Below are 15,922 nucleotides of genomic sequence, written 5' to 3' on the forward strand. Positions count from 1 at the left end.
GCATATGTCTGTTGAGACCAATGAAATATCCCCTCTTCTCTCTCTCCCTCTCTCTATCCTCTCCTCTCTCCTCCCTGACTCTACCCACTTCCCTTCCCTCCCTCTCTTTATTTGCATACTTATTTTCTCCGCTGTCATATCCTCAAAGTTGTTTTGGTCATTTCCTTTCTGAATTCATGTCTTTAAACTAATCTGGCAGATAGGGAGGAAGTGATTGCCAGCACTCAGTAAAAAGGTTGCTGTGTTAATTATGTGCTGATTGAAGGTCTTTGTGAACTTTAATGGTTTTTCCCCTTCAGATCAGGAAGTTGTTTTAAATGATATAAGTTTCTAGTGACAGGTGTGATTTTATGGATTAGAGGCCGATTTGGGGTTGGGTAAAGCTCCGCTTTTTTGCTCTTTAGCTTTCGTTCCACTTAGCAAATTCTCCCTTAAGAAAACAGGACAATTGACAATGCAGCTGCTACTTTTAATCAACGTGGTGCAGGGGTTATTTTAAGTGTACAGCAAACTATAAAAAATTAGAATGTGTTGCTCCAGTGATTTGTTTAGACATGCCGCTATTAGTGGATTACTACAAAGAATGATTATAGTGTAACTGCAATAAACACAGACGTTAGCCAAAGATAAATGCGCCTGCCTTTAAAGAGCTGTAAAAGGGAAGCAGCTAATAAACATTTTCTAATAGACGTCTCATACAGTAATTTGTTGTGTGATACTGAGGAGTTACTTTCAGATATGACGTGGCACTGGCTGATCTGGAAGGAATGTTGTTGTTGTTTGTTTTTTTACATTGGTTTAATATTTTCCCTTCTAAAAGCATACAGTACAACTTTTGTTGTACTTTTTATACACTCAGTTTCAAACAAAGACCAGTAATATACATGACGGCTCAGCCTTTCAAACACAAAGGTACCAGCTGCCTGACATTTCACAGGGATGCAGAATGTTGATCATTTTTGTTAGTATCTGGCTCAGTCTCCCTATTTCACCCTTACTTACACATACAATATCATAACTGAATAACACACTTCTAGGACATCAGATTTGCTGTTGCTTTTCAGAACATAGAGGTTTATATCATTTTTCCAAGAAGCCAAAAAGGTTGGAGCCCAATTTATTCATTTTTGGCAGCCAGTGTCAGCCTTTTCTTTGGAAATGTAAAATGTAGAATAATGTTTTCTTTGAAAATCCCCAAACAATACTTTCTGACCTGAATATGTGAGGGGGCTTGCCCGAGGTTAGTCCAAGTTGAATGTTTGGCCTTTAACAATAACTTTCCCATGCGGGGTAGCAGTAATATATTTTGTCTGCAAATGTCTGTATGCGAGCATCTTGAACAACATATCCCCCTTTATGCATGCATTTTTCTCTCTTAACAAACCTTCTCTCCTACACACATGAGCTCAGTTACTGTATAAAAATAATGCTTTATTGATTTACCAAGTGGAGGAACCGGAGACAAGTGTGAGCATATTTAGTCTAATCCCTGCTGTTTGGGCCATGTACGATGGACTGCTCCTTAATCCCCAAAGCTGTCAAAGTCACTTCACAGAGAAGACCAAAGACAACCCGTGATGGCTATACAATACACAATGCTCCAATTTTTCTTTCGTCTTGTCCTCCCGGCTCCCAGCCATTTCAATGAAGCTCTTTTAGGAGGGGATTAGACTATCTCATCTGTTGAGCTGTCACTCAGTTCGCTTTCTTCTTCTCTGCTCCTTTCCTGGAGGATTGGAAGATGACGAGGTGTGTGAATGCAGCGGGTCAAACCCATTTGGATCTAGTTTACTTTTATTTTATTATTTCTAACAACACAATGAATATGATCATCTTTTCCTTTGTTTGCTGATATTCTCCGCAGCCCTTTTTTTTTTTTCCAGAATTACAGTTTAATTGAAAACCTGGACTTTTGGTGCTTTTTACTCAGAATTACTGTCATTACAGTATCTTCAAACAATAGCCATGTATGGTGACAAAATGCTTTTTTGGATGACTCAAAGCTATTCCCCTGCAGTCCTACTAAAAGGTGCTCAAAAGCTCTCCAGATTGACACACTTCTGAAAAGTAATAACGTGTTGGCTAATTATTGTACTACTCTTCTGCAGCACACTCAATGTCAAGCATTAATATCAAATAATCTTCCCTTCTCAACTTTAAAAAAAACCTTTTTCATGATCCTCTAGCTCTGCGACTACTTCATTCATAGCATCTGTCAATTACAAATATAAACCATTACATCACACCCCCTTTTGATAGCGATATAATAACCTAAATAACTCTTTAGACACTTTTTTTGACGCATACATAATTTTTTGGTTTGGCACTTCTCCCATCGGCCGACATAGAGGAGCAGGATTTATGAGCTAAACTGCAGCCAGCCATCAGCTATTGAGATGTTTTGGCTTCACTTTTCGGTACTCGTCATGTCGTCCATCATTATATACAGTCTATGATTTGCACATCTAAAGCAAACTGTCTTTGGAAGGAGGGGTAAAAGGGCCTCAGCTGTCCAGGGTTTAGCAGCTGTTAGTGAGACAGCTAATGACACCAGAAAACATATATGTCATCAGTAACTGCTCTTTCGGATGCACTGAGGTTGGATTTTTATCTTGACACACACGGACTGAAAATTGGAATCGGAGCCCAGGCTGTCAGCTGTGGTACAAATGGATCGTTGGCACTGTACCTTGGACTGTGGACTGGACTTAAGTGTCATTGAATGATGTGAGTGGGAGCACTATTTGAAGCCTTTGTGCCATGATGGCAGCCCAGTCCCACTGCAAGCATGAGAGCACATTGATACTGATGGGTCAGGTGTAGCCTAATATGTGCCGGTTCAATCATTTACTTGAACTGCTCACACTGGCCAGCTGAGTCACTCCTTTCTTCCCGTTAACAGCTGATGATCAAACCACACATTGATGGCCCTCAATACCCATTTAAAACATATTCAAATAGACATTTCTTCTAGCTTTAAATATACAAATCATCTGCTTTACAGATCAACACAGTATACTTTTATTGTCAGTTTTCATCGAACCTGATGGATTTTTTCCACCACATAAAATATTATTTTCCGACCAATTGCATTTTTTGAATCTTTTTTGAGGTGCTACGATGTAAAGACAGGTTGGGCTTTTGACTGAAAATAACACAGATGGCATTTCTTTTCAATTCAATGAATGAAATCTATCGAATGTGCAATAACGACTTCATAGCTGTCCGGGATTTTCTCACAATATATTTCAATAAAAAGCCTGATCTGCTCCAGTTGCACTGCATGCAGGATCACACACATTCTTCCAAGCTGTAGGTGTTATCGCCAAAACAGCAAATAACAATGATCTTTTAAACAGTCATAAAAACACTTAACATTAATAGCTGGATTTTAATGCAATCAACCCTGCTTGAATTCATACTGTGGGATAATGTTGTACATTACAGACTAAGTAATTAATTGATGGGTTTCTGATGACTTCTGAACAGTAATGCGCCTCTGAACAGTATGCAAAAACAGCTAGTCACCTGTAACGACTGGCCTGAGACATTGGGTGTTAATAAGGACAATGCTCTACATCTAAAGAAACTATAGCAGATATTTTGACCTATCACAGTACCCATCATACACTATATGATGATTGCAGTTTATTTAAGAGGTCCTTGCTCTTATGTGCTTCTTCACTGTTGTAACTTATGGGATGGCCCCATTGTTGCTGTTATTGTAGATCACACCTGTTTTTCCCAACTATAAGCAGAAATGTCCCTTATTGATGCTCCAATCAAATATTTCCAACTCTTCTAAATATCAAAAGCGGGTGAGGATGTGAATCTTCAAATAATTTCATATTTTTGCAAACTATGTATGTGCAGTGCAAGAAGGAGATTTATTTAAATGTTGTTGTATGATTTCTGTCCTTTAAAAAGAAATAATAAGAAATAATTGAATTGCTGTAAAATAATATGTCGAACGAATAATGGTTTGTCCTTCAATGTATATTCATCTTCTATTTGTTGTAGGAGCCTGATTGATGAGAGATGACATTGCTGGGTCGTAAGTGTGCATTTATAGCCGCATATATATGCAGATCATTTTTCATCCTTCCATTGTATCTTGAAGTGAGCATGGCGTCCTTTCTTTGACAGGTTGAGATTTTCAGTGATTGTGCTACAGTGCGTCAAAGGAATCAAAATGAGTCCCTATAGAAAGGGACAGAATTGCTCTGTGTACACACAATACTGGCATAAATGCACTCTGGTAGATTGAAAAGTTCACTTTGTCACCATTAAAGGCGAACCCATTCAAAACAAAAGCAGACCTGCATCCTCAGCATGTCATAAGCTATAAGTGGTGGCTTCAGTGAAAGTGCCATGTCTCGGCCTTGGTAGTTCATTAAGATTGCCTGGGTGCAGATGGATCTCTCCTGTGAGCCACCACTTCATTAATCCCCCACACCACACCCATAGAGGGACAGCACGTCGTCCACTCATACAGCCACTCCTCAAGAGAGCCAGCTAAGAGTGGAGAGGAGGGGGAGAAGATGGGGAGGACATATATTTTAAATATCTTTTTTAATTTTCCAAACTTCAAACGGTCTCAGCGTGGCCCTGTTTTACATTAAATCAAATCTGCATAGAGTTGGGATTAATATAATTGAATTCAACATACATTAATTTCGCCATAAAGATACACGACTTTTCCTCTAAAGCAAGCTTGTAAATCTCATCAAAGTGAATGGTAAGGATCCCAGAGGGAGAAAAGTCATACAGCAATGTAATAACGGGTGAGATTTGGCAGCGACCCCACAATTTATCTTAATTTCAAAGTCTGGAGAACCTTTAACGTAATAATTATTTATAGTTTGTGACATTTACAGCAAAACTGCAATGAAACAAGGAGCCCAGAATAGCTTTTTCAGTGCTCAAGGCTCCTGAATTTTATTTAAAAAATATGGGAATGTGGATGTCACAATCCTTCTCTGATATCTGAGGTTCTCTCAGAAATGCAAGCCTATGAGCTTTGCTCCACAGATGTTAAAAGTCCAGTTACAGAGATGGCGAACAAATCATGCATTACAATGTTGAAGCTAATTCTGTGATATTTTACTTGATTTCAAATTACTTGCTAATGCCTCTTGATTTGTGCAGTTTTAAACCATGCAGCAGCACCGAGAATGAGTATCATGCTGTGTGCCTTAATTCTGTATAATGCTGCATAAATCAAGGCTGAAATAGCCCAATTACATTAGGGCCAAACTTGACAGCCTTAATGCTAACACCCTTAATAATGAATCAGCCCTATTCCCACTAGCCTCCATTTACCGTAAACACTCTCACCGGAGCTTCACTGGCTGTATTTACTAACACACAACTGTCTACACTGCTCTGTGTCCTCAGTCAACTCTCAATGATAGAAATGAGGTGCACAAAATGCATGTGTGTTACAGCCTAGGCGTGGAACAGCTTCTTACTGTTGCTCTATTTTTTCTTTCATCAAGATTGAGTGAACAGTGGGGGTGTTATTAGGTTACATATTGTAATGTTGGAGGAAAATGAACATTCAAATTGTACCTAATAGAATAGATGTGCTTTTGTTTCCTTTATCAGGAGTGGAGCAGAGATTTCTTCCCAGGACAGCGGGCTGATTACAGCAGTCAGCCCAGATTACATCTTACTGTTCAGGCTGCTTTTGTCTTCCATTGCCAAGGAAACAATATATTGGAAATATTGTCCCAGTGGGCCTTATTGCACTTTCCCCCAGTTCCCCAATCAGACAGGAATAACACTCAATGGGGAAGTTTTGATCTTCATTATATACAACCACAACAAGTGGCCATGAAGTTAGGTAACCATTCTCAAAGGCTACCCACTGTGACCTGAATGGTTTGTCAGTAATATGTAAAACACTTTAATTGCATAGTAGCTCGGATTTTCTCAGATCACGCCATTGTAGAAGCTGTGCATGAGAGTTTGTTTGTTGCCGCCACGTCTGTGTGTAGTGGAGAGACAGATTGAGGTTTGCATGTGTTCTGGAGAATTCATGTGTTTCAGATTTATAGAGGTTTATGAGTGAATATCCTGCTCTTAGAGGTTAATCCTTCTAAGGATTAGATCATGGCTACCGGTTTGGAGTGTTGCATTACCAGAGCTTTTCTTTGTCTGTGTCTGTGTTTGTGTCTACTTACTGTACAATGGCTTTTAGTAAAAACTAATTATATAAAAACATTTTATATATAAATGTATATTTTTCATTTCAAAGTGCTTTACAAAAATAAAAACAATGCATTTTTACATTTAATTGCATATGTGATTTAATTGCAAAACTGAGCAGCTCCACCATGACTCATATCTACAAGTCAGTTTTGTCTTGTTGTTTTGTTTTTGTTGTGAGTTAATACAAGATGTTTGCATAAAATTAACCAAGAAAACAACCTGAACTATTCACCTTTAGATCATTATGCCTTTAAAATTGAAGTAGCATGAGCAAATTCGGAAGCAGTGACTTATATGAACATCATTTGCCTGTCAAGATGTGACTTTTTAAAATCCTTTTCCCATTTAAACTGACAGTGTAATTACTATTACATATACAGAAATACAAGTATTCTGATAGGCTAAAGACCCTACTGACTACTTATATAAAAAAATGGACAGATGTAAGTGACAGCAGGTCAGAGAATAACAACTTTATGGTGTAAAATGATGACATTATTACAAATCAAATTGGCTAATAGTTAAACGGTATGTATTATTGATAGCTTTATTAATACATTTTCTTTTGTACAAATATTTACACTCTAAATTGAGGTCTGAATACCAAGCATTTGTCTGTGATTTATTTTAAAAACTAAGTAATGAAAATGTCTAATTAACTAGATTTGTTAGACTGATTAGATCACAATGTCCTTCCTTAATTGACGTCCCCCCTCTGTGAATGATCAGGAGCTTCCAGTTTTGTTTTCAAATTCTTTAGTGTTATGAATGAAAGCTACAAATAAGCACAGCATGGATTTATTTCCTGTGCTCTTCTTCCATAAATAAATGTATGACTGTACCCTCTGCAGATATTTGTCTTACGTTTTCTGAGCAGACAGACAGAGTTTAGACCTGTGGTTGGATCAAAATAGTTGCTGTGCTTGCTGCAGGTTATAGTCAGCCACAAAGGCAATGAGGGCTGAGGTGTAAACATGCAATTGTGTACACACTTTCAAAACATCCTTGCTGATTCTCTTCTAATTACATCTTTGTAGTGTCTATTAAACAAGTACTTTGCATTGCAATGAGGTTTCCCTCGTTCAGCACTCTCTTCTGATGTTTTAACAACTAAGTAGTGAGAATGAGCTCTAACACTCTTTATTACTGCCAGTCAAATTCATCACAAAAGCTCCTGCACTAGATTTATCTGACTCTATAGGAAAAGAAACCTTAGCCTACAGTTGGCTCCAATTAACCCCAGTTTAGCTTGGCCTTCAAGAGGATTGGCTTTAACACCAAAGCCTATGCCACTTAACGAAATGCGTTGTCTGGCACCAAAGCGTTTTTTATTTCCCCAACCTGCGCAGGACAAATATTTAAATAGGCCTATTAAAACAGGCCCTGGGCTGTTGAGAAAGGTATAGAAGATGTATTATGAGAAGAAAGGAGGATAACGGAAGGGATGTTGAAGAGCTCAGCACGTAGAACACAAATGGGCAGCTCTGAGCAGATTCAATAAACCAGAAGACAAACAGAGAAGGCACTAGTCACATCCGCTCGTCTGCACCACAGCACTTGTGCGTGGCAACCCTGACAAGCAATCTTTCACTGTCCTCTGTTATCATTCCCAGCCTAACAGGTTGAAAGCAGGAGCTCTGTCCAACAGATAACGTGCAAAGGAAAAGTATAGGATGCCACTGTAGGGTCTCCTCTCGCCCGTTTAGCCGGACTTACCAGCCCTGACACGTAATCAGGCGGTGTGTACACCTCAGTGAGCCTCAGGGGTATCAGAAGCAGCACCCTGAGTGTTCCAACACAGCAGGACCAGCAGACATGTACATGCCTCCCGATGAGATGCCACACTTCGTACATGTCACATCCCTCCACCTTGAACCTGCACAAACAAACGCTCGGCACATACAGAGAAAAAGGTGTACATCAGCGTTTACACACATAGACTGCATGTGAGTGATTGAAGTTCCAACCCCAAGTGATAGTAAAGAATCAAAAGGCTTGTGGAGGTCGCACTGAAAAGACACTCACAGAAGCTCCCCGGTTTAGCGATTACTTCAATACCTTTATAGCTACGTGTGGCGAGACTACATTCATGATTTACCGTCATTAAAAGACCTTGATGCAAGTATGAATGTTTTTTTATTGCTGATTTGTTTGTCAATGAGTCTCAAAGCCTGAATAGCATCTTAGTCATGACATGCGAGCGGCTTACGCTGATGCAGTCAGACATTTCCGACACTTGTCCTCAGTCTATCATAGCGTGATCTAACTTGACTCTTCACGTCCTCCGGATCAACCCTCCATCTCCCACAAGCTGTAAGTCGGCAGGCGGCACTGAATAGCTGTGTTGAATATGTAAATGCCATTAAAGCTTTCTTTCTTTAATTTGTCTTTAGTTTCATGACTGAGTGCTTCTAATTATGGATCAATGTCTCATTTCTACACACAGACCTCTAGGTGTTTGAAGGCAGATTTTTTCCGTTACTAACTGCTGATCAATGAGAAATTCTGCCTGGATAAGCCTACTGATGTGCGTATTATTAGTACTTGTAGGATCTTTTCCTTTTTTATATATGGACCTGATCAGATTTGATTACATTTGCACTTTGATTTATGGAACGTCCTGTCTAGGTTTGTATTGTTGCTGCGTTTACTGAAGTGGATGCGGTGTGTGCAGGGATATACAGTAGGCCTGTTGTGTGTATAATTGCTCTGGTAGTTATTTAGCACTGAGCTCATTAAATGATGCATAAAAAGGGACTAAGTTCTCTCTAATACCTTAATGCACTCATGACTGGGAGTTGTATACTGGGAGGAGTTGCTGATATAGCGCTTTGAAACTATAAAATGCTACTCATGTGTTTAAAAATGGCCATCAGGGTCCATAAGCTCAGTTCTTAGAGCCTGTGAAAGCTGCTCAGGGATTTTAGGAATCCAAAATGTTAACTTATCTTACTGTTAATTGGCTTCAGACTGCCAGTGTGTCCATGTGCAGTAATGTTTATGTACAGAGAGACTTTTAAGGCATTTACAGACTCTCTCTGAGGAGAGCTTGCACATTTCTGATGCAGATCGAGTCCTTGGAGCAGTCAAGTTACTTCAGAATCAGTCTATTAACTGTAATACAGACAAGTAGCCTATTCTTACTCTTAATTTATGTTATGTCACGTTGAAGTAAATGAACAGTCGGATCGTTGTTAGAAATCGTTCAAAGTGCCTTCAAATGAACAAGCTGCTAATTCAGCAAACCTTTCTAGTTGGACAGCTACACAACACGTATAGTAATTTGCACAATCGGTCAAATGTGCAATGAAATGTAAGAATTATTGAAAACATTTGGATGCCAATCTCTAGAAGGTGTGCATGCAAACCATTTTTCGCTGATTTTTAATTAAGTCAGTATAAAGTGTTTGGCTTTAACACAGACTTATTTTGAGTCCCTGAAACAAAAAAATGGATCTCATAAGGATTCCTTAGAAGGTAGGAGTTTTGCAGGAGCAGACTCCCTCATCACCCCTAACCCCTCTGATGCCTGGCACTGCATTAAGACTGAGGTACAAGGCAATCATGCCCACACAGCCTCTGCATCCCTTCCTCACCAACACTGTAATTATCACAAACAGAGCAGCTCTGTTTACATATGTTTAACTGTGAATCAGCAGGAATGTGACTTATATTTAAGTGTGTTTGCATGTGATTATTCAGATGTGAACAGATGTTGGTGAACACACAATACACATGTTGTGTTACATGTTTGCCCCCTCTCTATAGCGTTTTGCGCTTTCATTACTGTATATGTTGGTACAGACCATGTTTTGCTTGTCCTTATTTACCTCTGACCTGCTTGCTTACACATGCTGTAATATTGAGCTGATCCTTTTGACTCTTTCCCCCTTTCTTTTGTCCAACAGACCAAGCTTAACTTTCCCCGACAAGAAAGGTGTGGGGTAAAGCACAGGTTGTAATAGAGTAACATTGATCCGATGGTCTGGGCGCCTCTGGTCAATGACGCCTGTGTGTTATCCAGGTTCTGTTGCCATGCCAACGGTGGCAGAGCTGAAAGGACCCAAGGTTTTGTGGGTCTTTAAGGACTTTTCGAGAGGAGGACAGGCTCTGCCAGTGTCACAGCACCTGCAGGTGCAAAGACAGGCCCAGCCGGTCACATGATGTCACCCGCAGATCGACCTGGGGGAGCTTGTAGAGGATGGAGGGAGGGGGGAGAGTTTATCTGCACAAACATTTGCATCAGTGCCCCAGGGCTCAGTGTCTGCTGCCCCCTAGTGTGTGTGTGTGTGTCTGTGTGTGTGTGTGTGTGTGTGTGTGTGTGTGTGGATGAGTTATCAGCAACCTTGCTTGCCATTCCCAGTGCTAAATGCCTGTTATCCAGCCTTGAGATGAGTGCTTTGATGTGAGGAAAATTGAGTGTAACTGTCTGGACAAGTAGCACATTATTATATTGGAATTTGCTATTAGGACAGCTTTTCTATGACTAAGACAGATATAGAGAGCAATTGACTGAGAAGTGATGTCTAATGCACAAAGGTCTGAGGTCACCGGTGATGATAGCTGCCGTCGTTAGGGATCCATTACACCACAGAGCCTCCTTCAGCTGATGCGCTCTAATGATGTTGCACTGCAGAGAAGCATTTAGTTTTGATTAGACAATTGTTGGCATGGTGCATTTCATTAGCTCCAAGATGAGATTTTGTTGTCTGGGAATTGATCTGCCACTGGCTAACAGACGGCGTCTTGTGTCCCTCAAGGCAATCTGAAACAAGTTAAGAAACAAATGTAATAACGGTGTATTCCCCTCCTGACACACTCATACCTTTTACAACCAGCGTCCTTCCTCTCGTTATCCCGCCCCCATACAAATTGGCTTTTAACCATCTTCCCTGTCTGGAGATAAAGTGTTTCCGATTTCTTGCCGCAGCATTATATCGCACTTCTGAAATGTAAAGTATTGCTTTTTTCTTTGTGAAGAAGTTGACCAACCTTCCAACTAAACAGTTTTAATGGAGATTTGAGTGATGACAGCAATGAAAAAAATCTCTTCTGTGTCCAATTCAAGGCCACATTCTGTATGTCAGTATTTAATTTTTTTTTGACTTTTTTCATGTTCTCTTAATCATGTGTGACAGTTCACATGATTAAGAGAGGGAGCGAGACCAGCTGAGGAGAGAGAAAGAGCAGCGAGTGAGTGTGTGTGTGTGTGTGTGTGTGGGAGTTGAATATGTGGGCTGATGAATGCTGCAGAACACTGTTAAGCTAATCAGAAATGTGATCCCCTTATTGGGTTTGATGCACACAAGCCAGAAGCCCTCGGTTTTGATCCCGTGGTTCATTATAATCGTATAATTAATAGTACTCAGCCCTTTTCTCTGTGTGCACGGTAGAAAGGGGTAAAGAATAAATGATTAAATTAAAAGGAATCTGATGCCTATTAATTTAGGCACTGTAGGTTATTTGAAATGAAACAGCCCAACCTTTTCTATGAGCTCCCCGAGAATAAGATAAATGGAAATAAAAATGGCCCAGATTGTATTTCTTGGCAATTAGAAAGAACAAAGCAATACAGTGCAGAACACACTTTTGGAAGTAGCAGTGTCTTACTGTGTTTCAGCATGATTTGTTGTATTATATTTTGTGAAAAATAAGTGGATATGAGGAAAAAGACTGAACACAAGGGTTTATTGTCAGAAACCCAAACACATTGTTTAAAGGGGCCCTATTCATTTGTGGGGGGGTTTCCCTTTCCTGTATTGTGATATATAGGTTTTACTGCATGTAAATGGTCTGCAAAGGCTTCAATCCCAAAGTTCCCTCCAGAGGGAGTTTCTCTCCTACACACTCCCCCCTACGCCTAAATTGCTTCTATTGGACTCCTTTGTTTACCCCCCATACATAGTGACATCACTATGTAACACTTGTGCTAATAGTGACTGGCGCTCAAACATATTATACGTGATAGGCTAAGGGGCGAGACACCTCTAAACGGTTGACCAATCGCAACAGAGCTAGCCAGCTAACAAATCAGAGTAGACTGGGCTCTGGTTTCAGAAAGAGGTGGCAGAATAATGGAAAATATTAGCAAAGCTACACTGCAAATCTCTGCATAGCAGTACTGTACAGCAGTACTATCTAGAAAAATTAGTGTTTTTTATTTTTTATTTTACTCAACATTATTGGATTACACATCAAGGTCAATGCAGCTGAACTGCTTTATGTACTTTTACGTTCTTTCATCTGTAACATCATATTTTGTAAATGGATTATGAGTAAAGAACAAAGTTAAGCATGTGGTTGAGCAGCAGTAAAAAGACGCTCAACACAATAACATTAGAATTGTACAATATTTCAGTAAATGTAGTTATTTATCACCACTGGATACCATCACAAACAAACATATAGCAGAAAAGGAGATCATTTCAAGCAGAAATTCAAGTGATGTACACTTCAAAATGTGTTTACTCGCGTTGTGGAGTTTCCTGTATATTTGAAGTCAAGTTTAAGAAAGCCTTTTGTGGCTCCTTAGGAGATTAGATCTGATATAACGCTGCAGTTTGAGTCACTTACATCACAACTTTGCTTCTTCTTAAAACATTTCACTCGTGTTACTATTCAACATCTGTGCAAAGTGTTGTGCTCAGGAGAGTCTGACAGTGTTGAATTTGTCTAAACACATGTTAAAAGATGTATGCCTGTTGTGTTAAAGTGTGTTACTTTAACATACACATCTTCAACACAGCATTTAAAACCGAGAGCTCCTTTTTTTCAGCCCAGTTTAGCATTCCTCTGTATTTTTTTTGCCAGTTTAAATTGTTTAAATTATGTCAGTTGACACGCCATAAATCAAAGGTATTAGTTTCAGATGTTGGAGGAAATTATAGCAACATGAATAATGCTTTAGCTTCCTTGATTGTATCAATGCAGCCTTCATATATGAAACACATCCACATGTTTGAATTCCGAATTCCACAAGCACGTAGATGCATGTACACACATACTGTATGTACGTACGTACACACACACACACACACACACACACACACACACACGTAAGCCCACACTCCCAACACAAACCCGTATGTTCAGAGGCAGCTTGGTATAAAGGTTTAATCAAATGTAAAATTGGTGCCGTTTTCAATGTCATTTTGACAACTTAATGTTAGGTGGCTCCCACCAGCAGGCACTTTGTACAGAGGGATCTTTATAGCTTACATCCTGGAGAGCCCTCGTACTGCTACAGGAACAAGTTGCTGCTGTCAGGTGGAAGGGAGTAAAAGGTGCATTTAATTCGCTTTTCTTGCTTTGTGTTTAACCTAAAGGAAAGTTTACATTTTTTTTCTACCAGGGCATACGATACATGTATGACTGCAAACATTTGATTGTCATTTTGTGAATTTTTCCCACTTCTAATCTACAGTTGTTAAGAACATGTGGCAACAAGAGCATAACACAAATGAACTTTTCACTGTCTGGCACAATAGTTTGTTTCTGGCCTTTAAAATTAAATCATTGAACTCTCTTTTAATGTTTTCTCTATCAGAAGGCCTATTTTTTTTTTAAATCCTCACAAATCCAGCCTATTATCTAAAATTACCAGTATTATTTTGCCATGTCTCTCTCTTTTATGCAACTCTAACTCTCATCTCTTCTCTTGTGGCCACTTCATACAATACATAACCATGAACCGGAGCCACAGTCAGCTACACCCTGCTGACATTTATCACTATTATTCTCATTGCTGTCTTCTCTTTATTTGAAAGTATATCAGGGGGAGTTTACACCTTTTTTCTCATCCTGTCACATATCTCCCTTATTATTCTGGAAAAGGCCGAATTGAAAAGGTCCCCTGTGCAAATGTATCCCAGGGTGATATCCCTCTTACGCTTCCTCCATACCCCTCTCTTCCAACCTTTGGACTTTTCTCCACCATCTCTCTTGCTGTACTTTCACAGGAACACAATGGAAAATTATTACTGTAAAGATAGTAATGGAGTTACCATTCCTGGCTTTGCACTCAAGTTTCCTCTGCCGAAGCAGTAGTTTAAAGGGGCCCTACTATGCTTTTTGGGGTTACCCCTATCTGTTATATAGGTTTTTATGCATGTAGATGGTCTGCAAAGGCTATAATCCCAAAATGTCTCTCCCACACACTGTGCAGTTCTCACTCAAACTACTCCGTGAAATTGTGCTTTTCATGAATATTATTATTATCAGAAATATCCAATTGAAATCCAGCCCATATGACATATTTCTTTTCTACTTTTCAAATCAATGACGAATAGTTTCACAGCATGTATCCACAGCAAAAATGGGTCTGAGTGATTTGCTCTGATTGCACAGCAGCTAATCAGAGAGTCGAGGTGATGTGACTTAAGGAGGGTGGTTTCTGATGGGTTTCCTCAGCAGAGGGACTGTGCTGCTTACTGTGACCATTTGGTTCTTTTCTCAGAAATCAGACCCAAAAAGACTGAGGTGCTGACCTCTGAGGGGGATTCTTATTGGAAGTGGTCTGGGATAATTCACTTCATGTTTCATTCATGGACTATTCATCAGGATGATATTACATGTCTTTTGAAAAAAGAGGTCTTAAATATCTTATGACATATCTTATTAACTGTTCAGGTGTCTGGTTTTCACCAATCTTATCTGTCCTTCACATTACCTTCATTCTGAATGAGATCACTTCAATCGACAAAACATCACTGGGTTTTTTGGAGATTTTAAAAAGGAAATTGTTGGTTTTTAACAACTTGAAAACATGACTTTATAATTACAGTCCATGTTCTTAAATGTGGTATTATTGAGGTTATCAAGAAACTGCAATTTAAAAAATATAGTTTATGAGATGGATTAAAAACAAAAGCCACCAACGATAGTAAATGGTGTTGAGCTTAAAGGATTAGTGTTCAAATAGGCCCCTAATGAATTAATTTAGAGAGGATCAATCATTGAGTCATTTTCAAGCAAAAAAACAGATTCTGGGTCTTGATTTTCCAAGGGAGTCATTTATACATCATTTTGGGGGGTTTTGATCAATTGTCAAACAACAAAACGTTAGGATGAAGAAGGAAGATGTTAGACGTTATAATTACTAATAATAATGTAATCCAGAAAATATGTCCCCGGATATTTGGTAGTGGAAATACAGTAAAGGGTATTTGTGTTCCTAAATCGAGCTTTTTGTAGTTGTATAAATTAGATTTGTGAAATGCATGTTTTTCAGTCTCGTAGTACTCCTGTTTGCAGCAGTACGATGTTGTGTACTTGAGCTTGTTGACACAACAGCATAAACATATTTGAGTCTAGCAACTGATATGCATTTCACAAGCTGTAGTACTTGCATGTTGTAAAGGGTTTTATGGAGAAGTGAACACATGTAGCAGACATTTTATTTCATAGTTGAGACATTTGTTGCATATTGATGTTTGTATTAGATTGAGAAAACAAACATCTAGCGTGAGTGATTAGGTCCACAGTGTTTGCAGACACACATTCAGATGCTTGGTTGCTCTTGGGTACAATGTGTGTGTGTGTGTGTGTGTGTGTGTGTGTGTGTGTGTGTGTGTGTGTGTGTGTGTGTGTGTGTGTGTGTGTGTGTGTGTGTGTGTGTGTGTGTGTGTGTGTGTGTGTGTGTGTATCCAGGCTTCATTGTGCTGACTGGTTTATTGCTGTTCCAGGTGACAGAGCATGAGAACAGCAGCGC

At 39.4% G+C, this 15,922-nt stretch overlaps 1 protein-coding gene across 1 annotated transcript in view; it reads left to right on the forward strand.

Moving 5' to 3' along the window:
* Positions 1 to 15,922, forward strand: part of si:dkeyp-14d3.1 (transmembrane protein 132C) — a 93,629-nt gene that overhangs the window by 37,278 nt on the left and 40,429 nt on the right. The gene's annotated exons all lie outside the window — the stretch shown is intronic.

Source organism: Eleginops maclovinus, chromosome 12 (genome assembly GCF_036324505.1).
Source record: "Eleginops maclovinus isolate JMC-PN-2008 ecotype Puerto Natales chromosome 12, JC_Emac_rtc_rv5, whole genome shotgun sequence".
Classification (NCBI taxonomy): Eukaryota; Metazoa; Chordata; class Actinopteri; order Perciformes; family Eleginopidae; genus Eleginops; species Eleginops maclovinus.